Raw genomic sequence first — 26,858 nt, 5'->3', positions numbered from 1 at the left:
TACAAGACTACTTTCCAGACCATGTATGGGTACTATGAGTTTGTTGTAGTTCCATTTGGTTTGACTAATGCTTCAACTACTTTCATGTGCCTGATGAATAGTGTGTTGCATCCTTATTTGGACAAGTTTGTCATTGTGTTCATTGACGATATATTGATACATTCTAAGAATGAGGAAGAGCATGTTGAAAACTTAGAAATATCGTTGAGATTGCTAAGAGAGAATCAGTTGTATGCTAAGCTTAGAAAATTCATTTTCTTTCAGGCATAGGTACATTACTTGGGACATGTTGTTTCCAAGGAAGGCATAGCAGTGGACCCAGAGAAGATAAGAGTTATCATGGAGTGGGCAGTTCCTAGAAATGTGGATGAGGTAAGATAATTTATGGGGCTAGCAGGTTATTATATGAGGTTCATCATGAACTTCCCTTGGATTGCATATCCTATTATGTCACTACAGAGGTAAGGTAAGAAATTTGAATGGACCAAGGAATGTGCAACCAGTTTTGATAAATTGAAGCCGTTGTTGAAAAATGCTCTAGTCTTAAGGATTGCATATCCAGACAAAGAGTTTGTGGTGTGTACAGATTCTTGCAATAAAGGGCTTGGTGGAGTCTTAATGCAGGAAGGATAGGTTTGCCGAGGAAATATGGACGACATTATTCCATCATGGTCATGGTGTAAAGGTTGACAAAGGTAGCACACTTCATTCCAATGAAGTCTAGCTATTTAGATAATGATGTAGCACAGGTCTTCATCATTGATGTAGTGAGGTTGCATGGTGTTCCAAGGAATATTGTGTTAGATAGGGATGCTAAGTTCACTTCTAGATTTTGGAAAGAGTTATTTTCAGTTTTGGGTATAGAGTTGGTTAGATGGATAGGGTCAACAAGATATTGGAGGACATGTTGAGGATGTATGTGACGCATCAGTAGAGGAGATGGGAGGAGTACCTTCCGTTGGTTGATTTTTCTTACAACAATGGGTATTAGGAGTCACTGAGGATGTGTTTTTTCGAATAACTGTATGGATGGAGTTGTAATACTCCTATCAGTTGGAGTGATCAAGTGAACATGGTGTTGATAGGATCAAACATGTTGGCAAATATGGAACATGACATGTAGGTAATCAAGAAGAATATAAAGGAAGCAAAGGATAGACAGAAGAGTTATGCATATCAAAACATGATGTTTAAGGAGTTTTAGGTTGGGGAAAAGTGTACTTGCACATCAATCCCAAGAAGATCTCACCGAGGATTGGATTAGGTGCCAAGCTAGCACCTTGGTTTTGTGGACCTTTCAAGATTCTTTAAGGATTGAGCCAATAGCCTATCAACTTGCACTACCTCTGATAGTGAAAGTCCATGATGTTTTCCATGTGTCATTTCTTAAGAAGTATGTTAAAGATGTTGATCATATGATTGACTGGTCTATATTGCAAGTGGAGCTAGAAGGAAAATTCCAGCCAGAACCTCAATGCATTTTGCAGAGAAATATTCTCATGGTTCGAAACCGAGTAATCAAGCAGGTTAAAGTGTAGTGGAAGAACTTTGGGCCTGATGAAGCTACATGAGAGATGGTAGATCAAATACGGGTTATGTATACTTCTCTATTCACTAGTTGATCGATTTTTTTTGGCATATGTATTGGTGTGATGTTTTTGTATATGTATATATGTATATGGATGCAAATACCATCATGAGCTATGCTATAAAGCTCCAATAACAGGTATGGGTTTCATGTTGGTTTGATTTCAGCAGGTTGACCATTGTAAATATTACATCGAGCTAAGTTATAAAGCTCCATGAGCAGTATGTTTTGGTTTGCAGCAGTTTTTCTCATTGTAGGTGTCATTAAACATCAAGAACGGTGTTCCCCCATGGGGGAGGGTTCTGTAACAACCCTAGTCGAAATTCCATGTAATAAAGTTGATAAAGGAAAAATAATAACCAAGGTCATGGGACACATATTTGACGCTGAATTTTGGGAAAAACATCTTAGTGTGGGTGTTCATTTGGTTTATTTGGAAAGGAAAAGTGGCATTAACTGGCATTTTATTTATGAAAATAATGGAAATTAGGAGAATAGGAAGGTGAAAGGTCACATGTTGCATGTGAGGAGGAAAATGAAGGAAAATAATGGAAAATGAAGAAAATAGAGGCCTCATTAATAAAAAGGATTTTGAGGATCAGTTCATAACCTTTTGTCACTTCAGTTTGGGAGCTCTCTCTCCATTCTCTCTCTCTCTCTCTTTCTCTCTCATACTCTTGGACACTTAAAGTATTCTTGGAGCACTCTAACATTGGAGGAAAGAAGGAAAAGGAAGGGAAAAAAAGCAAGAGGAAGCAAGGATCAAGTAAGGAAGAGTGGGAATCAAGTGACTACAATAGAAGTACTTGCAGGTATTGAGTTGCATGTATGATTTCCTTGCTGGTTTTGGCATGCATGGTACATGCATAAGTGTTTTTAGTTCTCTTGCATGGGTCTTGTCAAGTGTGACAGTGCTTCTCAACCTTGCCTTACCATTTCCTGATAGCAATGGTGTGATGGCATTTCTCTTACTTGGTTGAGATGGATTCGAAGATGAGTGGAGGGGTCTCAGGATTAAACACAAGGCCTAGGAATCCCTTGGTGGGAAATACAATAAAGCCTAGTTGTGAGTACACTTGATTGGGCCTAGGAATCCCTTAACTGGTAATGGAGGGATACATGGTAAAACCATGAGGGTGGAGACCTCGTAGGCCTAGGGATCCCTTGACCAATAATGGTGAGATGCACGGTAAAGCCAAGAGGTGGAGACAGACAAATTCCTCACGATTTAGGTGGAGAGATCTAGAGGCGTCCATGCTTATTTAGGCCTAGTGATTCGGTGGGATTGTAGTAAATATTGGCTATATTTATGATTTTTTGGGCCTAGGAATCTCTAGTTGGATATACAGTATAGCCCAAGGAAGCCTTGATTGTTTTTTTTGTGAGTCCCACATTCATACTTGGAATATGGCATAGGGGTTATTGGCTGAAAGAAAGATTTGGTTTAGCACAATCTATGGTTAGGTGGTTTTTTGAAGTCTCTGACATGGTTGGCTTATGCATATATTAATAAGAGATCATTTTCCTTTGGTATTTCATGTGTAAATGTACTTGTTAATATGTGTTTTTTTATGGCTATTCTACTCTTGTTATTCTATTGGTTATATGCTCATTATAAGCATAGTTCATGACATACTTTAGTTATGGATCTCATCTTGATTTTATTAGTAAATGAAATGTGAATGAATATATGACCTAATAGATGATAATGTAGCTATTTTAATAAGGCATCAATTCTTCTTGATGATTCTCAGATAGGTATGAGACCCCTATGCTCAAATATGTGCTTATGACTTGTAGATTACATGTTCATGATATGTTTAACCAAATGATTTTCATGGCTAGTAGGGCCTAGGTCAAGTCCTTGTACAAATGTTTGCATTAGTAGCTTTAATTCATTGTTATGTATCATTTTTGGAAGTTTCATGAAGTTCTGGGTAGAGGCCTGAGACCTAGCTATGAAAAAGTGGCACATAATCGAGGGTCTCTGCCTCAGAACTTCCTGAAAAATGCCATAGTCACATGCATGCCTCGTTGTGGGAGTGATTGGAGGGTCTTAGTCGCGTGCATGTCTTGTCATGGGAGCGACTGGGGTTTAGCTCAACAAAATGACAAGTTGTCTCAGGGGTTGGGCACCTGGAAGGGTTGGTTGTCTCTTGAAGGTTATGTAGCTCATGATAAAGGTCAAATTGGTTTTTTTTTGTGATTTCCACTTCCTTAGTTGTACGTTGGGAGTTGAATCACATCACAATAACTCTTTGTTACATGTTTACCCTAGTGGACCAGTTAGCTTGGGTAAATGTGGGAGGAGGGGGTTATAGTTTCACAAAGATTGTAAGATGCTCTCTATTAGAAAAATATCCCAAGATTATGGTTTTGGAATCAACCATTCAAGATAAAAGGTTCAAAACAGACTCAATGGGCTCAACTCGTCATTTGGCCCTCCTTATAGTGCCAAATATGTTGGTGGTTTTGGATGTCGCCAACAGTAGGGGGTCTACTTGGTATGAATTCCCAACTATACCTCACACCATTTGGAGTAAGAGACCCATATGGATAATAGGTTTTGGCTGCCATAGCTTAGAGATGTTCCTTGGTTGCAGGAAAAAACATAAGAGAGTATGCAAACAACCTTTGAAACAAGCAAGTAAGTTGACACTTTAAAGCGTACAATTGCAATGTATACAAGGTACTTTCACGAGTGGGAAGAGAGGAAGTGAGTCTTTAGAATAAAAGTAATAATACCATCCTAATAAATTCACATGAGAGCATATAAAGAATAATTAATTAACTTGCAAAATAGTTGACAAGGTAAAAATGATCATAAAAGAATGTAACAATGCACATTCAACAAGATGTATACCAAAGCCAATAAAATAGTTCATTTTATTTAGTATGTATGAACACAAACATATGTCGCAAACATTAAAATAATAGTCTTACAACCTCCACGATACATGCATGAAAGTGCGCTAGCTCTGAGGGCTTCAAATATTAAGTGAAAGTTCAAAGATACACAATTACAACGATGCAACACTAATTGGAATGTTAAGCCACCACTTGCTCCTCCAAAGAATGATCTTCTATGTTATGCCAAGCAAGGGAAGCTAAGGTGAAAATTCATTTTGTTGAGCTATGATGGTTTATTTATAACAAATTGTTGAAAAATGCAGCAAGAAATTCTCAATTTGATTTTGCCTTGATTAAATTGAGAAAATTCGAAATTCCACATCAGCAGACAACTTGGAGGAGTTAACTAAGGTTACATGGCTCTTGTCACTCATTTAGCTTAGTTAATTTGAGTTAGGGGCATGAAGTTAAGTTGTATGTAGTGATTCCTAAATTTTAGGTGCCTAGGTGGAGTTAATTTAAGTTGTAATAAGTTAAACTAGTTATAATTGTTAATAGAACTAGTTGGTGGTCAATTAATTAGTGGGACATCAGTCTAACTCATATATCATCTAATTAAATTATCAATCAACTATTCCTAGTTGTGGTGGAGTTTCCAAGTTAGTTAACAAATAGTTGTAAACTAAATGAGTGTACAGGTGTTGCATAAGGTCAAGTGATCAACCCTAAGGAATTGCGCAAGAATTTTGGAGGAAAATCCTAATTAATAGGGGCCTATTTCCTTCATAAGTGCTTAAGGAAATAGAAGCTCAAGCAGAGGAAAAAAATGACTAAGTCTATGTTAGATATTCTCAATGAGTAGAGAGATAGGTTATGCACTTGCAAGGTGTTCTCAATTGAGAAAATCAATTATAATACATCTCTACTCATTTGATTAATGTAAGCAGGAATTGGGGTTTTTATCAAATTGTTTTCCACAAATAAAATTACTTGTTGCATGTGTGTTATTTCTTCTTACATGTCTGAGATTTTCATTCTAGATTGTGAATTACTTTCTGTAGAGCATTAGAAAAAGTTTTTGTCTTGTGGCTTTGATTAAAACTTCATGAGCAGTTACAAATCTATAGCCTAATTTCTACATGGTATCAAAGTTGGATTCACACTAGAGTAGGAAATTAGAAGTTGTTTCTCAGAGGTTAGAATTTGAAGGTCAATGTAGCAGGATTTCTTTATAGTTGAAAAGATGGCCTTCAATGGACTAAGGCTAGAGTATGCCCTGGAAGGAACCTCAATTTTTTTTGCATGGAAGGACCACATGCAGGAAGTATTAGGTGGTAATGGATTTATTGAAAATGTCAAGACAAATATTCCAAGACTACTAATAGCTGATGTCTAGAACCTTTCTCAGTGGAAGAAAGATGTAGCCAATGCGAGGAGAATAATATTGGGGGGAGTATGGGATTACATTGTCTCAAATGTCCATGGAAAATAAACTTTGTTTGCAGTGTGGAAAGCAAGGATAGAATTTTTCAAGAATAATAGTGACCACAGGAAGTTGGCACTCAAGGATAAACTTCGAAGTATCAAGATGCAAAAGAAGGACACAATTCCACAGTATATGAGAAGGTTCACACAATGTCATGATGAGCTTGGTGGGGTTGGTGTTAATATTACAGAAGAGTAATTAGTAACCCTAGCCCTTCTAGGCCTTCCTAAGAGTTTTCATAGCTATCAAGTTCAGTGAACGGGAGGGATAAAATACTGAATTGGAAATGCTTACAGTCTGATTTGGTACATGAGGAAATAAGGTAGAATACCAGAGATGGAAGCTCATCCAAAGAATAGGAAGATGAATTTTCTCTAGTCAACAAAGGAATGAAGGAAAAGGGAAATAATTCCCAAGGTGACCTTGAATCCAACCAAGAGGGAAAGAAGAAAGACTTGTCCAATATTAAATGCTTCAATTGTCATGAATTCGAGAACTATGCTACTAAGTGTCTGTTAGCTTTGCTATGCAAATGGATTAAAAATAGATTCAAAAATCTCTCAAAGGCTGCAAATATGCTTATAGTCATGCCCAAAATCCATGTTTGCTATTCAAATCATCAAGACATGACAAAATCTACCCACCGATCAAAGAGGTTGCAAGAGAGAAGCCCTTTGGACGGCAGAATTACACTATCGGAAGGTGAAAATACCCAAAAAATCACATAAAAACCAAGATTGCAGGCTTATGAATCCGCATCAACCTCAGCTGTCGGATCTGGCTGATCAACGGTCCAGGTCGCGTCGGCATATCGCAAGTCAGAGGAGGCAGAGGCAGTGACATGATACATTACCGATGAGCGATCGCCGTTATCGCTTCGGCGTATCGCTATCGGCGATAACAAAGGGATGGGCCTTTAACATATATCAGCGATCGCCGATGGGCCAGACCCGACGGCGTTATGAGTTATTTTTGATAACTTATCGGGTCCATGGTGAATATTGCTATCGGCGTTTTCTGAAGGGTGGGGCCTTTACATATAGCATGCCTCTGATCCGATGGGTCGGACCCAATGACACTATAAAGGATTTTTCATAATATTTCAAGTCTGCGCGGGGGCCATTTTTATTGTATTTTGTGTATTGTCAATGTATAAGGAAATACACAAGAAGCCTTAGCGAATGCCGATAATGATGAAGCCCGGACCCGAAAGGGTCCGGGAAGTGAAATACATATATTTTCAGGTCCGCCAAAGTCGATTTCCTCATGTTTTGCAGCATTGTTCATGAATTTCCAAATATAAAGAAAATCAAGGGATCGGCCAGCTGCGATATGCGACTGTGACCCGAAAGGCAGACTCGATAGAAAGTTATGCCATGTTTGAGGATGTTTGAAGTCCAAGTGAAACAGAAATGGGCGGGATTTAGCAGTGTCGCAACGTTTTCGCTGTTTGTGACCTAGACAGACACAATAACAGAAAAGAAACATTCACAGCTATTGCCTGAAAGGGACCGGTGCAGGGATTTCATAAGAACGGCAGCCACTCCATTGCAGGTTCAAGCAGCGAGCCATCCTTGAAGGAACCGTGCAGTTATGTTATATACCAGAAGAAGGATTCGGCGGAGGGACAACGGCCGACAAACAGAACCCAGAAAGGGAAGGGGAAGGGCCACTACACGCCTCAACCCAAATCAAATAAAATCATGGAGCATTAACGGCCCTGCCAGTGCAGCAGTCATCCTAACGAACATAATGGGGCATCTTTGGCACGAGGGAGCTCCTATGCATCACAGCAGGCCACCCAAAATATCTGAGTATGGTTATTTCTCTGTCAGAAGAGGAAAACCGCCAAGCCATGCCTACCTATTGAGGGAATCAATCAGTTAAACAAGACAGAAGGATAGATTAAGGCACTTGAAGCCTCAAAAGGCTGAGGACCATTGTAAACAAGCTATAAATAGCTGAAAACAAGATGTAACAAGGGTTCAACTTTTGGAGATTATTCCTCCCCTGTTTTCTCAAGCTTCTCATCTGTAGTCTTTAGTAATACAAGCTTCTTTTGCTGCTACATGTTTAATGTCCATTTCTCTTCTGTTCTATGCTTGCACTTGAACAGTTTGTTCAGGTTTTCAGTGTGTTTGAGGCCAGATAACTGTCATCTTATCTCTGCTTCGATATATTAGATTTGCAAGCTTCTTTGCTGCCTATGGCTAGCCATTTATATGTGATTATATACGCATCTGCCGGTATAGTCAGTAAGTTCATTTGCTGCCTGTAGCTAGCCATTCGTATAGGTCCATGTATGCAACCTGCTGGCATAGTCAGTGTTCTCCATCTATCCATTAAATCTACAAACTATTGAGCATTAGCAGTCTAAAGCCTTGTGTTATTGGGGGTGTTCATGCATGCCTTGAGTGTGAATAGAGCTGAGATGGTTATCCGACTTGATCCAAACCATCTTTCATTCCAATATTTCAGAGAACAATATTAAAAAATTATATGTTACCAGGCATCTCTGATTTACAACCTCGGAGAGTTTCCTGGAGTGATAACATAATTGGCGCCGTTGCCGGGGAGAAGAGAATCGAAGCTCAGCTTCCCTGGGAGATGACACAGCTTCAAGCTTTGATGACAGACAAGGTTTGAACATAGACGTTGGTTGTAATCATCTGTCTGGTGACTCCACTGGAGGAAGGCCATCCTTTGGCGACTCCACTTTGAAGTTCTGGCTCAGTTTGTGAGGCATACTAGAAGAAATCCGCAGAAGTCTCCAGCTGTCCCAGTGCCTGACCCTGAGAAGATTGTTAACCCGAAGAAAACATCACAGAAGGGAGCATCAAAATCAGGTAAGCCCCAGAAATCTTATTTGTCTCTGCATGAGAAGTTTTTAGTTGAGGATACGCAGTTTGAAGATTTAAAGCCTAGTATTGCTAATGAAGAAGTACCTGTAGAGATTCATAAAGCTCCTTGTCCATTTAGTTCCCCTTTGAATCTCAGTCCAAAGAAAGCTTCCCATACTGTCCAAAACATCCCAATATCTCTGCCATCCATTACATTATTTCCTACTGCCCCATCTGCTAGTGTCCTTCCACAAATTTCAAACATGGCAGGACCACAAGCACCCACCAAAATGGAAAGAATCATAGCCGCCAGGTATGGACCTTTAATACTGCCCACTCCCTTGAATGCTATGCCCACTGGAGAATATCAGAAGTATATGCCCAAGTTCACTGGGACTGAAGGTGTCACTGCTGAAGAACACCTTGAGTCATTTTATAGCTATGCTGATAATCTGGATATTAGTGAAGATGATGTGTGGATGAGAGTCTTTGTCCAAAGTCTAGATGGGGAGGCTAGGAAATGGTTTAGAGAACAAGCCCCAAGATCTATAGCAGATATCGAAGCTTTAGATGATACGTTCCTAAAACACTGGGGAGATAAAAAGGACTTGCTATACTATCATACGGAGTTTGGAAACCTGAAGAGGGAAAATGGGGAATCCTTGTCTGATTTTAATAAAATATTCAACCATATGTATAGTAAGATACCAGCTGAGGTAAAACCTACCCCCACCTCTGCCAAACTTGCCTACACTAGTGCCTTTGACTCTGAGTTCTGTTTGCTGTTGAGAGAAAGAAGATGTGCCACCCTAGCTGAAATGCAGGATGCGGCACTAGAAGTCGAATCTAACATTATGGCTGCAGAAAATCTCAAAAGTCACGCTGATATAAGGAGGCCAAGAGGCGAGGCTTCTTTTGCTTCATCCTCAGATACCAAACTTGATAAAATGACTAGAATGATCGAGTCACTGTCTGCTAAAATTTCTAAGCTGGAGATTGAGCAGAACCCTGGGAAGACAAGGCTCCCAGGCACATTTGCACCAAGAAATCTGAATCCATTTAGAAGAGCCAACAAACAATCACAAATCATTCAGAGGGGTAAAGAAACTAACGAAGATAAAAAAGTTAAGGCTCCTTTCCAGAATGTGGTCATGGAGGAGGAACAGATTGAAGATGAGGATGAAATTCTCTGTATGGAAGATAAAGGCAGTCATGCCTTTTTGACATTGGCTGCATACGAAGAGTCTTTGCTGCAGGAGTAAGACAGTCAAAGGTGGGACAGAGAGGTTGTTCTGCAAACTGGGGAGCAGAAAAGATATAATCTAAGGTCAAATGCAAATAATATCAAGGAGAATCCTGCCCAAAAAGCTGCCATCCAAACAGAGACCCAGAATAGCAGACAAAGAAGACCAGCAGCTAATCCAGTCACCCTGAAAGCACCAGTTCAAGAGGTAAAAAGTCATGACAAACTACCTCTCTCTTTTAGCTTCGAATCATAAGTTCAAAAGTTAAAAATAACCGTGCCTCTGACAGAACTGGTAAAGAGTGAGATGTTTAGAAAGCCTATCCTTGAGGCTCTCGAGCTGAAGATCACACGAAGCTCCACTGACTTTGTCAATTTGCAAGACGATAGGCCTGTAGTTGTGTTAAGCCCAATGACTGAACCTACCAAGGATAATTCCCCATCTTTTTATGTCTCCTTGACCATTCATGACAAAATTCTCCACAATTGCCTCCTAGATACAGGTGCCAGTCACAATCTGATGCCTAAAACCGTCATGGAAGAGTTAGGCCTTGACATCACCATACCATATCATGACCTATTCTCGTTTGATTCAAGGAAGGTGAAATGTCTGGGATTGATTAAAGATTTATCCATTTCCCTAACCCAGCTTCCCATGAAGAGCATGATAATGGATATTGTGGTGGCAGATGTCCCTCCTAAGTTTGGCATGCTGTTGTCTAGAGGGTGGATTAAGAGACTAGGTGGAACATTGCAGAACGATTTATCTTATGCAACTGTCCCAGTGTTCGGAGGAGAGAGCAGGAGGTTATATAGAGAAGCACAGCTGGCATATATCATTAGCGATGAGAAGAATCCTACAAACCATCCCATATATGCAGTGGACACTGATTTTGGAGCTTGCATTCTCCAAATAGAAGAATCTCAGAAGGCTGCATTGCAGATCAGGAAACCAACAGCTCAGGCTGAGCATAATAAAGAAGGTCAGATTTGGGAGATGTTCTTTGATGGAGCATGTACCAAGGAGACTGCAGGAGCAGGGGTGGTGCTAGTGTCTCCACAACAAGAAATAGTTCAATTGTCTCTAAAGTTGGTTTTTCAGGTGACAAACAACATAGCAGAATATGAAGCACTGTTGTTGGGCCTTCATGCCGCCAAAGACAGAGGAATAAAGAAGCTGAAGGTATTCGGAGATGCTGATCTGATAATTCAACAAGTGAACAAAACATTCCAAGCAAAGCACCCAAGGCTAAAAGCATACAGAGATGAGGTATGGAGAACCAAAGAGTTCTTTGAATTTTTCTGCATTTCATATATTCCTAGAGCCCAAAATCAGCTTGCCGACTCCCTTGCTGTCTCAGCTAGTTTGTTTATACCTCCATCGCCTCCCAAACTAGTTTATGAGGTACAAATGAAGTATAGACCCTCCGTGCCTGATAATGTCCACCATTGGGGGGTTTTTGATGATGATGATGAGCTAAATAGGTTTCTTCAAGTCATTGATGAGTTTTCTGAAATGCAAATTGACCAAAATAATGATGCTTTGTTAGAAGATCCCAAGTCCAAGCTTAGAAATAAGATTGGCAAGAATAGCATATTCCTAAGGGTCTAATTCCTCTTGAGAGATTGTTTGATCACAATGATGTGCCTTACAAAGCTGCCCAAAAAGAAGATCAAACTGTAGTTTGCAAACATGATATAGGAGGTCCAGGTCACCCAAAATTCATAAATCTTTCCACCAATCTATCTGCTGACCAGAGTGCTGAATACTGCAAATTAATGAGGCAATTTGCTGATGTGTTCGCTTGGGAGTACAACAATCTGAAGACATATGATGAAAATATAATTCAGCATAAAATTCCGCTTGAGAAAGACACTATTCCTTTCAAACAGAAGCTGAGACCAATGAATCCTATGCTCCTTCCTCTGGTTGAGAAAGAAATCAAAAAGTTGCTGGCTGCTAAGATCATAGTGCCTCTCAGATATTCTAAATGGGTGGCCAATCTAGTTGTTGTGAGGAAGAAGAGTGGAGAAATCAGACTATGTGTTGATTTCAGGAATCTAAATAAATGTTCCAAAAAGGATAATTATCCTCTACCAAAAATGGAGCATTTGTTGCAGCAAGTCTCAGGTGCCAAAGTAATTTCTTTTATAGATGGTTTTTCGAGTTATAATCAGGTTGCTGTGCATCCGGATGATCAGGAGAAGACTGCATTCACCACTCCTTGGGGTACCTTTATGTATTCCAAGATGCCTTTTGGGTTGATGAATGCTGGAGCCACCTTTCAGAGAGCTATGGATATAGCATTTGTGGGAGAAAAGGATAAATTTGTCCTTATCTACTTGGATGATATAACAGTATACTCCAGTAGCCATCAAGACCATGCGCAACATTTGAAGAAAGTGTTTTTGAAGTGGAGAAGGTTTGGGATTTCAGTAAATCCTAAGAAGTCACAGTTTGCGTTAGAAGAAGGCAAGTTGTTGGGACATATTGTTTCTGCTGCAGGTGTCCAAATTGACCCAGAAAGAGTAAAAGCGATACAGACCTTGTCTGTCCTGAGATCGAAGAAGGACATCCAGTCTTTTCTAGGCAAGATTAATTTTGTAAGGAGATTTATCCCAAATTTTGCAGAACTTGTGAAGCATATTACCTCTATGTTGAAGAAGGGGTCAGAGACCAAGTGGAATGGTGTAGCGAGAAAGTCATTTGAGTCCATTAAAAGGGCAATTATGGATGCCCCCACTTTAATCAGTCCAGATTATAGCAAGGAGTTCCGCATATTTTCTTTTGCCTCTGACGACACCCTTGCAGCAGTCTTATTGCAAGCAGATGAAGAAGGCTCAGAGCATCCGGTGGCATTTTTCAGTAAAACCTTAAGGGATGCTGAGCTGAGGTATGATATTATTGAGAAACAAGCATACGCTCTTATCAAATCTTTGAAAGCTTTCAGAGTATACATCTTGCATTCCAAAATAGTTGCATATGTGCCTTCTGCTGTAATAAAGGATGTCTTAACGCAACCTGATGTTGATGGAAAAAGAGCGAAATGGATTGCAAAAATGATAGAATTCAACATAGAGCTGAAGCCTACCAAGCTGGTAAGAGGTCAGGGGCCTGCCAAACTCTTGGCTAAAGAAAATTGCAAATATTTGGACGTCGATTTCTTGTTCAATGTAGAAGGAAATGGTCTAATGGAAGAGCATGAAACAACTGAATCGCAGAGAGGACAGTCAGTGGCCGAGAACCTAGCTTCATGTAGTTGGTATGCTGCAATAATTAATTTCCTTTTAAAGCTAGAAGTTCCTTCAGATTTTTCTCAAAGTCAAGCAAGAACGTTAAAGCTCAAGGCAATGAAATATTGCATCAATGATAGCTCGCTTTATTGGAAGGATCCATCTGGAGTGCTTTTAAGATGTCTGGACAAAGAACAGTCAATAGAAGTTATGCAGCAGTTCCATAACAGCATGTGTGGAGGACATCATTATTGGAGAACTACAGCCCAAAAGATTCTCAGAGCTGGGTACTATTGGCCATCTTTATTTTCTGATGCATTTGCTTTTGTTAAATCTTGTGATAGGTGCCAGAGATTTGAAGGAAAGTAGCAGTTAAAATCCCTGCCCCTAAAGCCAATAATTGCAAAAGGACCTTTTCAGCAGTGGGGCTTGGATTTCATTGGTGAAATCAACCCGCACTCCAGTGGCCAGCACAGGTGGATATTAGTTGCCACTGATTATTTTACAAAATGGATTGAAGCAATCCCAACAAGGAAGGCTGATCATAATGTGGTAATGAAATTTTTATCAGAAAACATTTTCAGCAGATTTGGTTGCCCACATAAGCTTATAACAGATAATGCAGCAGCGTTCAAGGCAAAAGAGTTGGTGGAAATGTGTGATTCAATGGGCATTAAGCTTGTTCATTCCACCTCCTATTACCCCCAAGGGAATGGTCTAGCAGAATCCTCTAACAAAAGTCTGATCAAGATTATTGAGAAGCTGTTAGAAGATAATAAGAAGAATTGGGATGCAAAGCTCAAATATGCACTATGGGCAGACAGAGTGACCATCAAAATATCTATAGGCTGCTCTCCTTTCAAGCTGGTATATGGTACTGATGCTATTTTTCCAATTCAGCTTACTCTTCCTGTGGAAAAATTGTTCCAAATAGCGCAGAATGAAGAAGATGTTATGGCCAATAGAATCACTGATTTAATAGAATTATATCAGATCAGAGAGTAGCTGATTGAAAAAGCTACAGCACATCAACAGAGGATCAAGGAAGTCTTTGACAAGAAGGCAAAGAGAGACAACTTGCAGGTTGGGGATTTGGTTATGAAATGGGATGCATTTAAAGAAAAGAAAGGAAATCATGGGAAATTTGATGCTCTCTGGACGGGCCCTTTCATCATTTCACAGATTCAAGGGAACAATACCTTCATACTGAAAAGTATGGAGGGAGAACCAGTTTTTGATGGCCCAATTAATGGGCAGTTTTTGAAAAGCTATGTGATTTAAGGTCTTTAGGCCTTAAAACTGTAAATATTTTATTTTTTCAGTTTTAGTATAAGCAAAGTAGACTCCATGCCCAATGGAACACTAGGAAATTTTGGCTAATTTGTTTTCTACAGGAAAGGCATTGATCTGCAGTTCTTGAGACCTCACAGGGAGGATCTCATCCCCAGAAGGAGCCAGTGTTAGCTTTTCTATGCAAATGGATTAAAAATAGATTCAAAAAGCTCTCAAAGGCTGCAAATATGCTTATAGTCATGCCCAAAATCCATGTTTGCTGTTCAAATCATCAAGACATGACAAAAGCTACCCACCGATCAAAGAGGTTGCAAGAGGGAAGCCCTTTGGAGGGCAGAATTACACTATCGGAAGGTGAAAATACCCAAAAAATCACATAAAAACCAAGATTGCAGGCTTATGAATCCGCATCAACCTCAGCCGTCGGATCTGGCCGATCAACGGTCCAGGTCGCGTCGGCATATCGCAAGTCGGAGGAGGCAGAGGCAGTGACATGATACATTACCGATGAGCGATCGCCGTTATCGCTTCGGCGTATCGCTATTGGCAATAACAAAGGGATGGGCCTTTAACATATATCAGCGATCGCTGATGGGCCGGACCCGACGGCGTTATGAGTTATTTTTGATAACTTATCGGGTCCGCGGTGAATATCACTATCAGCATTTTCTGAGGGGCGGGGCCTTTACATATAGCATGCCTTTGATCCGATGGGTCGGACCCGATGACACTATAAAGGATTTTTCATAATATTTCAAGTCCGCGCGGGGGCCATTTTTATTGTATTTTGTGTATTGTCAATGTATAAGGAAATATACAGGAAGCCTTAGCGAATGCCGATAACGATGAAGCCCGGACCCGAAAGTGTCCAGGAAGTGAAATACATATATTTTCAGGTCCACTAAAGTCGATTTCCTCATGTTTTGCAGCATTGTTCTTGAATTTCCAAACATAAAGAAAAGCAAGGGATCGGCCGGCTGCGATATGCGACTGTGACCCAAAAGGCGGACCCGATAGAAAGTTATGCCATGTTTGAGGATGTTTGAAGTCCAAGTGAAACAGAAATGGGCGGGATTTAGCAGTGTTGCAGCATTTTCGCTGTTTGCGACCCAGACAGACACAATAACAGAAAAGAAACATTCACAGCTATTACCTGAAAGTGATCGGTGCAGGGATTTCATAAGAACGACAGCCACTCCATTGCAAGTTCAAGCGGCGAGCCATCCTTGAAGGAACTGTGCAGTTATGTTATATACCAGAAGAAGTATTCAGCGAAGGGACAACGGCCGACAAACAGAACCCAGAAAGGGAAGGGGAAGGGCCACTACAGGCCTCAACCCAAATCAAATAAAATCATGGAGCATTAACGGCCCTGCCAGTGCAGCAGTCATCCTAACAAACATAATGGGGCATCTTTGGCACGAGGGAGCTCCTATGCATCACAGCAGGCCACCCAAAATATCTGAGTATGGTTATTTCTCTGTCAGAAGAGGAAAACCGCCGAGCCATGCCTACCTATTGAGGGAATCAATCAGTTAAACAAGACAAAAGGATAGATTAAGGCACCTGAAGCCTCAAAAGGTTGAGGACCATTGTAAACAAGCTATAAATAGCTGAAAACAAGATGTAACAAGGGTTCAACTTTTGGAGATTATTCCTCCCCTGTTTTCTCAAGCTTCTCATCTGTAGTCTTTAGTAATACAAGCTTCTTTTGCTGCTACATGTTTAATGTCCATTTCTCTTCTGTTCTATGCTTGCACTTGAACAGTTTGTTCAGGTTTTCTGTGTGTTTGAGGCCAGATAACTGTCATCTTATCTCTGCTTTGATATATTAGATTTGCAAGCTTCTTTGCTGCCTATGGCTAGCCATTTATATGTGTGATTATATACGCATCTACTGGTATAGTTAGTAAGTTCATTTGTTGCATGTAGCTAGCCATTCGTATAGGTCCATGTATGCAACCTGCTGGCATAGTCAGTGTTCTCCATCTATCCATTAAATCTACAAACTATTGAGCATTAGCAGTCTAAAGCCTTGTGTTATTGGGGGTGTTCATGCATGCCTTGAGTGTGAATAGAGCTGAAATGGTTATCCGACTTGATCCAAACCATCTTTCATTCCAATATTTCAGAGAACAATATTAAAAAATTATATGTTACCAGGCATCTCTGATTTACAACCTCGGAGAGTTTCCTAGAGTGATAACAGTGTCCACACAAAAAGTATATCACGAAGGAGTCTACAGCAGTAGTAGCAGGTGAAGCTCTAGCTTTAGAATTTGAGCTAGATTTCACCCTTATCACATGCATTTACAACACTATGATGGGGAGTGTGTGGTACTTGGATTCAGGTGCCTTGTTCCACATGAATGGGTATAGAGAGTTTTTCAGTGACATGGAGGAGAAATATCTCCAGATGAATATTGAGTTTCGGGACGATGGAAGGTATAGGGTGACTGATATTGGTACAATCACCTTTCAGAGGGAGTCAGGCTCGCCCCTTACGCTCAAGGATGTCATGTTTGTTGCAGGCCCAAAGAAAAATATCATATTTGTTGTAGTTTTAGAAGACTATGGTTATGATGTGATCTTTAGGAAAGGAAAGGAATTTGTGATACACATAGCCACAAGATAGGTGAAGTAGATCAGGGTTTGAGTCAAGAAATTGTATGCATTTGAGGTAGAAGATGCATGCACAACATTGAGGAGCAAGGAAGTATTTGAGATATGTTGGTTGAGAGGGAGAATGATAGACCTCTCAAAATGGAGCCTCAAAAGGAGCCTCAGGAAGTGGAGCAACCATAAATGGAGAGGGAAAGAGGAGGAAGAGTGGAGAGATCCAATAAAGCAGAGACCTCCAGTAGGGGAAGAGTTCGAGACAAGTGGGAAAATGAAGCACATGCAACTATAACTCTAGGAGTGAGGTGGAGTGATGTAGATCCTTAGTCTAAGAGGTGCAAAAATTTGGGCAAGGTTTATTAAGGTGTTCCCCTCATGGATGATTACCTTGCTACAGGGGCCCACAATGTTCAGTAGCAGGAGGATTAGTGTCAGTTAGATATCGAGGAGTGTAGAGGAATGTTTACAACAGAATATGAGGCTCATTATCAGAGTCAGCAGTAGCACAATTTTCCCAGTAGACAGTTGCAAACACAGTTGATTCAATGTTTTTTTGGATGCTTCTCAGTTGAAGATGTTGTAGCAACAAAAACAACAGTGAGAGATGTTTCATGTAGTACATTCCATAGGTGTAGGATAAGGGTGGTTGATAATCCATTTCTTGTTGAGAGGGAGTGTTGAAAAATGCAGCAAGAAATTCTCAGTTTGATTTTGCCTTGATTGAATTGAGAAAATTCAAAATTCCAGGTTGGCAGATAACTTGGAGGAGTTAAATAAGGTGACATGGTTATTTTCACTCAGTTATATCAGTTAATTTGAATTAGGGGCATGAAGTTCAACTGTATGTAGTGATTCCTAAATTTTAGGAGCCTAAGTGGAGTTAATTTTAGTTGTAATGAGTTCTAACTATTAGTAGAACTAGTTGTTGGTCAGTTAAGTAGTGTGACATCAGTCTAAATCTTAGATCATCTAGTTAATTGATCAATCAACTAATAATTAGCTCATTCATGAAAATAATACCAGTTGCCCAGTTGTGATGGTGTTTCCAAGGAACTTAACCAACATCTATAAACTAGCTGTGTACATGTGTTGCATGAGGTCAAGTGATCAACCCTGAGGAATTGCGCAAACATTTTGGAGGAAATTCCTAATTAATACAGGATTATTTTCTCAGGAATTTTGAAAGGAAATATGGGCTTAATCAGATGCAAATATCGACTAAGTCTAGGTAAAATGTTCTTAGTTAGAAGAGAGATAGGTTATGCACTTGTAGGGAGTGCTTAGTTGAGAAAAGTAATTGTAATATATCTCTACTCATTTGATTAATGCAGGTAGGCATTAGGGATTTTAGAAGTTTTCTTTCCCCATATAAAAATACTTGTTTCATGTGTGTTATTTCTTCTTGCATGTCTAATATTTTTGTTCTGTATTGTGAAATAATTTCCATAGAGCATTAGATTAGGTTTGTGTCTTGTGATTTTTATTACAGCTTCATGATAAATTGCAAATCTACAACCTAAATTCTACACAAATGAGGTGACTCTCCACCTCCCATGTGACTCTTGATCTCCCCCATGACTCTTGAGCTCCTGTTACAAGGAAAAGTGTCTATATAGAACTGCTCTATCCCACTAAGGTGTGATAGCTGCCTTAGAAACAAACAGAGAAAAACTACTTTTGTTTTTCCTTTATGAATTATAGATAGAGAGGAACAAAAATACCAACCTCTGTCTTGCGCTAATCTCTTGATTCGATCCCTCTCTTCTTTGATAGTCCTCAGCTACCTGCTCCCTTGCACGCCCAGCTTCACAAAGTACCTGTAAGATCACAGAAGCATAGCACTATACAAAGACATGGATCTATAATCATAAACAATCTAGGATCAGATGTAAATTGACCATACAAATGTAACAAGCATCAATGATACAAAAGCATGGAGGAAAACTCAAATAGCTTTTATTGATAAACAAGAAAAGAGCCAAGAGGAGTTACAACCAGTTGTTCCGACCTAGCATCAACCTCCCAGAAAAGAAGCCCCTCTTCACCTCAAACAAAGCTTAGATCACCCAAAAATCTGATGTTTGTCTCAAGAAACCAACAACAATTCCTTACAATATGCAAAATTCCAGCCTCTCTGGATCTCTGGGATGAGGGATCCATATATAGATATCTGTAAGGGGGATGAGTCAGCTTGTGATTTGATTAGTGTCTTCTCTTTGATAGTTCTTGCTTCCACTTGGAGACTGATGGCCTCTTACTCATCCTTGGTTGAATTCAGTGAGGCAAGTGTCACAGGAGAAGATTTTGGAAGCTTCCATTGCCTCTCCAGCTCGCGGAATGACACTGCCATTTTTCATTTCTCACCCATCGCACCCCACAGAAGGGACTTTTGAAATGCAACGCACCCTCATAGTGTATTTGGGTGAGATGCAACGCACTTAACCAGTGGAGCAGCTACAATGATCCTGTTTTGACCAATTCTGAGCAGTTTCTCATGGGGAACTTCTGGGAGAAGCTGTAATATGTTGACCTTGTTCCTTTAGGGGTTAGAACAAGACTTTTAGGGACTTAGGAGCCATTGGTTTATGGACATTTCATGCTTGGGGTTGTAGGGACAAAAAATGTCTATGACAGCTCCCATATGACTTTTGAGCTTCTATGTGACCTTTGAGCTCTTACATGACTCTAGGAATTCCTAGTGACTTTACATATTCCATGTGTAACCCTTGGGCTTCCACGCATTTTACATTTTCTAATTTTTGGAAATACAAAATTCCATTCCAAAAATCGTGGCAAAATAGATGGACAACATAAGAATTTTTGTGATGACACTTTGAGAAGGCACAAGTTCGCCATTGTGACATAAGACTTCATTGTAATGTATCAATGCCAAGTTCCTCTCTTTATTGTTATCTCTTTAGTTCTTCATGATAGATTTGAATTGTACTTCATATTCACCTCCAAAGGGTTTGGATAAGTATTGTAACTTTCTATGTCAACATGAGTTGTCATCTCTTTGTCATGATCTAAGATTCCTTTACTCATGCATGATAACATCTTTGTGTCTTCTCTCCATAAATTTCCTTTTTGTAACATTTTATTTTTGACTTCCTTGATCATCATCTTACCATCATAGGATTATAGTAGTTTCAAATGAATTCCATTCACGATAAGACAACAGTAGTCCCATAATCACCTATTCTACCTTTGTTTACTTATGTGAGGCAAACTGTGATGGGACAATGCACAATGATTGAGAGAGATTATTTATTGGGTGTAGTGCATAGGATCAGGAGGCAAGTAGTGAAGGACTAGGCCCTAGGAGTGCGTAGTGTGGAGTAGCAAAGAAGGAAGTAGCAAGATTCTACACATTTTACAGGTCTTAGAGAGAAAGGTGATAGGTTTTTTCACTATGAATGTGCAATGCGAAGAAGTGCTTGAGGGGAAGGGTCTAGGTGTTGTACAATTGAGCACTGTAAGGGCTGCAAGATGACCCTACTTCTCATTGAATGTGTGCAGTGCATATTAAAGGACAAGCTTGGTCAAGGCATTGCACAGAGGGAAATTTTTGGAGATAAGGGTGCAAGTTTGGGCACTGTAGTTGTGACGTGCGCAATGGATGAGAAGGAGGTCGAAGGCATTGCACAATTGGATTTTTCAAGTGTCCATAAATGACCCCACTATTCACTGGAAGTTCGCAATGCGTAATGCAAGCAAGGGCTAATTAGAATTGTGAATTAGGCAAGTGTAACCAACAAGATGAAGTGACTATGCTCTAGGGTTTCTCAATGCGTAGTTGAAGGAGGTTGTCCTCTAGGATTGTAAAATGTGAAATTATAGGTGGTAAGGAATTCATCACTATGGCTTAGGAATTCATAGTGTGCAATACACCTGGTTAAGGCCTAAATACTAGTCATAGGTTGCGCAAGTTGTGAGGACAATGAAAACTCCAAAATTGCCTAAGAGTGAGATCAATGAGGTAAGAGACTAAGAGTAAGAGAATGCAACAAGTCCTGAACATGATCACACACACATATATTATCAACCTTATGACAAAAAGATACACAGTACCCAAAACTAGCATGCATTCATTGAAATGGCAACAAAGCGACACTTATCTCCATATATGACACTTAAGATGCTACCTTTTATGACACAAGTGTCAACTACAAAGAGAAAGTTCACAATGCCATGGGAAAGTATCCAACACATTCTCTTATGATATATAGCATCAACTAGTGCAAGAGATGTGTTGGAGCTACCTCTAGAAAGTGTACCAAGGTGCTCTTAGGATATGTGAAAACAAGTAAAAGAAACACATCCAAGAGTGAAATCGACACATGTGAAAACAAAATAAAACAAAAGTGACACTTGCAAGAGTGGAAACAAGAAAAAGTGAAACTTGCAAGGGAAAAGGAAATCAAAATCGACACATGCAACAGAAATAATGATAGTTGAGAAAATCACTCAGATGAGGGGGAAATTGCAACCATGAGTGAGAGAATGCTCCTTTTAGTCCAAAATTGTATAGAGTTGAAAAGTGAAAGATGAACGTGAAAATGAGTTATGGACTAGAATATTTATATAGGGATAATAAACATACAATTAGGGTTAGGATTTGTGAGGGAACTTAGTTCATGCCGAAAAATTAGGAGTCAAGAGTGAATTCACTGCCACAAAGAGTTGTGGTAGTAGTGACTTGAAGAAGTACACTTTAACTCTCAACAAAGAGTGTGCAATCACTATTTGTTGAGGATGTACTTAAACTGTCATTGGGAACTATGCAATTATTGGGAGTGAGAACTGCACACTATGGGAAAGGACTGCACAATCACTGTGAGCTAGGATTTCATAGTTACCACCATTGGAAATTTCACAATCACTATTAGGAAGGATTGCATAGTCACTATCTCTAGGGATTGCGCAATCGTTGTCTCTCAACAATAGATGTGTTATCTTTCTTACTTGGAAGAAGTGTGTTTGGGAAACCATCAAAAGCCGGGCATGTGAAGACAAGTAGTTTGACACTTAATATTCATAAAGGAATACATGAGAACTTAAATAATGTGACTGAGGATGACGTAATTGGCTTGAAACGAAGGATGGTGTGATCATAAGGAGGCCCTAAAATTTGAATGTAGGAAAATTTTGGAGGGTGTTGTAGTAGAAACAATAGTTACTTTGCATCCAAACGAGGTAATATAAAACAACTACAATTGAAACTTAGAGTTTAGCACTCCAAAAGTCACAATGATTGACTTTGGAGAAAGCAACTATTAATATTGGAGAGCAAGAGAGACAAGGTTTGATGTACCATTATATCATGAATCAGATAAGCATCCAATCTGAGACAATAGCTTGAGTTAATGATTTGAATGGTCTACCATTTCAACCACCCTTTTCAGATGATCGATATGAAAAGATAGACAAACTAACAAGTGTGACAATAAGATTAGTATAAGAAAATAGTTTGAGATTGATCACAATGAAGAATATTTGTAATTGACTAAATTTTTATTATTCACATTTTCTATTATTCAAAACTGTTACATTGTCAATTTGCATTCAAAATTTTTATTTTATCATTTTTCATCATTCAAGTTATTAACAATCTCTATCATCTTAAAAAATTGAAGTAACTCAGTAAATTTAAAATTAAAATGACCATATTAATCTTAGAAATATTTAGCATATTTGAAATGATATAATAATTAGATGTTTAACAAATTTTGTTTAACTGTGCACAACTAAAACCAACCTAGATCCATCTTAACCTTAGATTTATCAAGCATTGAGAGGGATCACATCTGTCAAGGTGCAAACCTTTCCTTAATTTTTACAGTAAAAAAATAGGTTTTCACCTTGAGATTTTATGCCTCTCAACACTTGATAAATCAAGCGTTAAGATGAATCAAGAATAACTATAAAATAAAATGAAAAAGTAAATACAACATCAAATACTATAAACAATGAAAAGCTTTAAGATTTTCGTTATTTTAAAGTTGTTCTTAGTTTATTTATTCTAATATTATGATGAAACAATTCCTTGACATTTTTGACTTGGTATTCCATACTATTTTATTGCGACAAGAGACGCATTTTATAACCTAGTCTGTTTCATTGATAGGTGCATTCTACAACCCAAAATGATGGAAACGTGTATGTATGTCACGTCTCCAATAAATAAAAATAAAAATAATAAGAATAATTTTGCTAATGCCATCTTAAAAAAAAATCTAAATAACCATATAAATAAACAAGTGAAAATTGATTAACACAACAATTAAGTGAGTTTGTTCTACTTGGATTTGATTTGCTTCGCACTTGCTGGATTCATGTTTGTCCTACTAGGATTTGATCTTCTTCTCAATAGGTGGATTAGACAACCTTTTAATTAGAATTTTACTGGTTTTTTATTATATACATCCATTTTGAATGGATAATAAATTATCTCATGTGTTTAATAGTTCCTTTAACATATATGTTGAATTTGAATGGATATTCAACCAAAAAAACTTACCACATTAATATTCCAAATTAGGTAAAATTTTAAATATCGTTGTTCTTTACTAAAGCCATACCATTTCTTAAAACAAAGGAAAAATATAATTCAACATAAAGAATCGAAAATCCCGCTCCAAATTCTTGTAATATTTCTTTTAATTAAATATTTGTAAAACGAAACTTTAAAAGAAAATCATATCCTATGGATATATTAAAATATTTAAAGACATAAATATCTCGATGTTAAATTTGTAATATTTGAAAATATTAATTTGATGTAGTTTCATTATAAATTTTATTATTATGCCATGTAAAAAACATCATTATATTATAAAATTAAAATTAATATTATTATTAAATCTAATATTAGTATTAATATTATTAAATTTAATAACTTTGGATTAATATAATATTATGTTTTTATATTATAATATGTATTAATATATCATATTAACTATAGATATATATGGGAAGGAAGAACAAATACATAGATTGATAGAGGTGGAGAGATAGAGGGAGTGACAAGGCAGAGGAGGAATGAAGAAAGAGAGAATGAGAAGAGTGAAAGCGGGAGAGAAGGGTAAGAGAGAGAGAGGGAGACACAAAGATTGGGGGGGGGGAATAGGGGGACAAAGAGAAGGAGAGAGGGAGGGAGATATTGATAGGGTTGTAGTGCAGAGAGAGATGGGGGAGAGAGAAGGAGGTAGGAGAGAAATCAAGGATGGGAGAGAGAGGAGGAGAGAGGGAGGGATAGAGAGGTGGAGTTGGAGAGGGAGAGAAGGAGGGAAGAGGAAATACATAGAGAGGAAAGTGGAGAGAGATAGAAAAGGAGTCAAAAGGGAGATATGGAGAGAGACTGTGTATGTTTGGTGTTGAAATAGAGAGGAAAATAAGGAGAGATGGAGAGAAGGGGAGATATAAGGAGAGAGAAAGAGAGAGGGAGGGAGATAATGATAGAGTTGGAGAGAGAGAGAGAGAGAGAGAGAGAGAGAGAGAGAGATGAGGGGAGAGACAGAGGGTCGAGGGAGAGAAGGGAGAGAGAGTAATGAAGAGAGAGAGAGAGAGAGAGAGAGAGAGAGAGAGAGAGAGAGAGAGAGAGAGAGAGAGAGAGAGAGAGATAACATTGAAGGGGGAGAGAGAAGGAGTTAAGAAGAAAGACATAAAGAGAAATGTGGAGATAGAGAGAGGGAGTGACAAGGGAGATGTAGAGAGAAGGGGAGAGTAGAGTACGAGGGAAGAGATATAGAAAGGGTGAGATAGGGAGAGAAGGGGAAGAGAGAGAGAGAGAGGGAGAAGAAGGGGGATGGAGAGATATATAGATATAGAGAAAGAGTGATAATGTATTGGGGCATGATATAGAGAGACAAAGGTGTTGAAAATGCAGCGAAAAAAGTCTCAATTTGATTTTTTTCCTTAATTAAATTGAGGAAATTCAAAATTTTATATTAGCAGACAACTTGGAGGAGTTAACTGAGATGACATGGCACTTGTCACTCAGATAAGAACACTCAATTTGAGTTAATGAGTTGAGGTTCAGTTTACTTGTGTTGATTCCTAAAACAAATAGGAGTCTAGCTCAGTTAATTCGATTTATGGGGCATGAAGTTCAATTGTGTGTAATGGGTTCCTAAATTTTAGGAGCCTAGGTTGAGTTAATTTCAGTTGTAATAATTTAATTCAGTTAAATTGAGTTATGTTTAGTTAAACTAGTTCTAATTGTTGGAGAAACTAGTGGAAGGACAAGTTGTGGATGTGGAACTTCAACCACACTAAGTGATCATCTAGATAACTAATCAATCGACTTAAATTAACTCATGCATGCAGAGAATTCGAGTTACCCGGTTGATATTGGAGTTCAAGGAAAGTGTGCTATCAGTTGTAAACTATTCTAAGTTGTACATGTGGTGCATCCAGTCAAATAATTGACCTAAAGGAATTGTGCAATCGAAATGAGGGAATTTCCTCATTAATAGGGCCTAATTCCTAAGGAAAATGGAAAGGAATTCGGAGCTTGGAGGGCTTGAAAATTGGGTAAGTATTGGCCAGGTTCAGTTCGTCAAGCAAAGGATAAAAAATACACATGTAGGTTGTGCTCAAGTTGGAGAAATCATATTGTATTCATCCAAATTCGTTGATTAATGCAATATAGATAGTAAGGGGTTTTGAGCAATTGCTTTCCCCTAGATAAATATTTGTGCATGTGTGATGTCTAATTTTGCATCTCTATGATTCTTGCTTTAGATGGTTAATTAAGTTCTGTAGATCAGCAGAGTAGCTTTAAGTATTATGATTTAGTAAATTTCATGAGCATTATTAAATCTACACACTAATTTCTACATGGTATCATAGAAGGATTCACGGTAGAGCAAATATTTCGAAATTTCTATTGCACAAGGATCAGATTTGTAGGATCAATTCTTCAAAGCTAGAAGGATGGATTTCTATGGACTAAGGCTCGAGTATGCCCTTAAGGGAAGCTCAAATTAGGTTTCTTGGAAGGACTTCATGGAGGCAGTGTTGCAAGCTAATGGATTGGAGAAATTCATTGATAATGATATCCCAAAACCACCATCAGTTGATTCTCAGGATCTAGCAAAATGGAAGAAGTTTGTAGCCAAGGTGAGTAGAATCATATTGGAGGGAGTACAAGACCACATTGTCTCAAATATCCATGGCAAAGAGCCTCTATATGTAATGTGGCAAGCACTAACATATTTTTTCTAGAATAGTAGTGACCACAGGAAGCTGGTGCTCAAGGAAAAACTTTGAAATATCAAGATGCAAAAGAACGAGACCATTCCACAATACCTGAGAAGGTTCACACAATGTCAAGATGAAATTGGTCAAGTTGGTTACTATGGCAGAGGGTTATTTGGTAAGCGTAGCCCTTCTAGGCCTTCCCAAGCACAACTACCAAGATTCAGTGATTGGGAGGGAGAACCTACCAAATTGGGATAACTTATGGTCCAACTTGGTGCAAGAGGAAATAAGGCGGAATATCAAAGATGGGACCTCATACAAAGAAGAGGAAGAAGAATTTTCATTAGTTAGCAAAGGAATGAAGGCCAAAGGGAAGAAGTCCCAAGGTGAGGCTAATTCCAGCCAAGAGGGCAAGAAGAAAGACTTGTGCAAAATCAATTGCTTTCATTGTCATGAATTTTGGCACTATGCCATGAAATGTCCACAAAAGAAGACAAGAAA

Source organism: Pinus tabuliformis, chromosome 4_1 (genome assembly GCF_031772625.1).
Source record: "Pinus tabuliformis cultivar Carrire ecotype Pingquan chromosome 4_1, CPIR1, whole genome shotgun sequence".
Taxonomy (NCBI): domain Eukaryota; kingdom Viridiplantae; phylum Streptophyta; class Pinopsida; order Pinales; family Pinaceae; genus Pinus; species Pinus tabuliformis.
Note: the sequence above shows the minus strand (reverse complement) of the source record.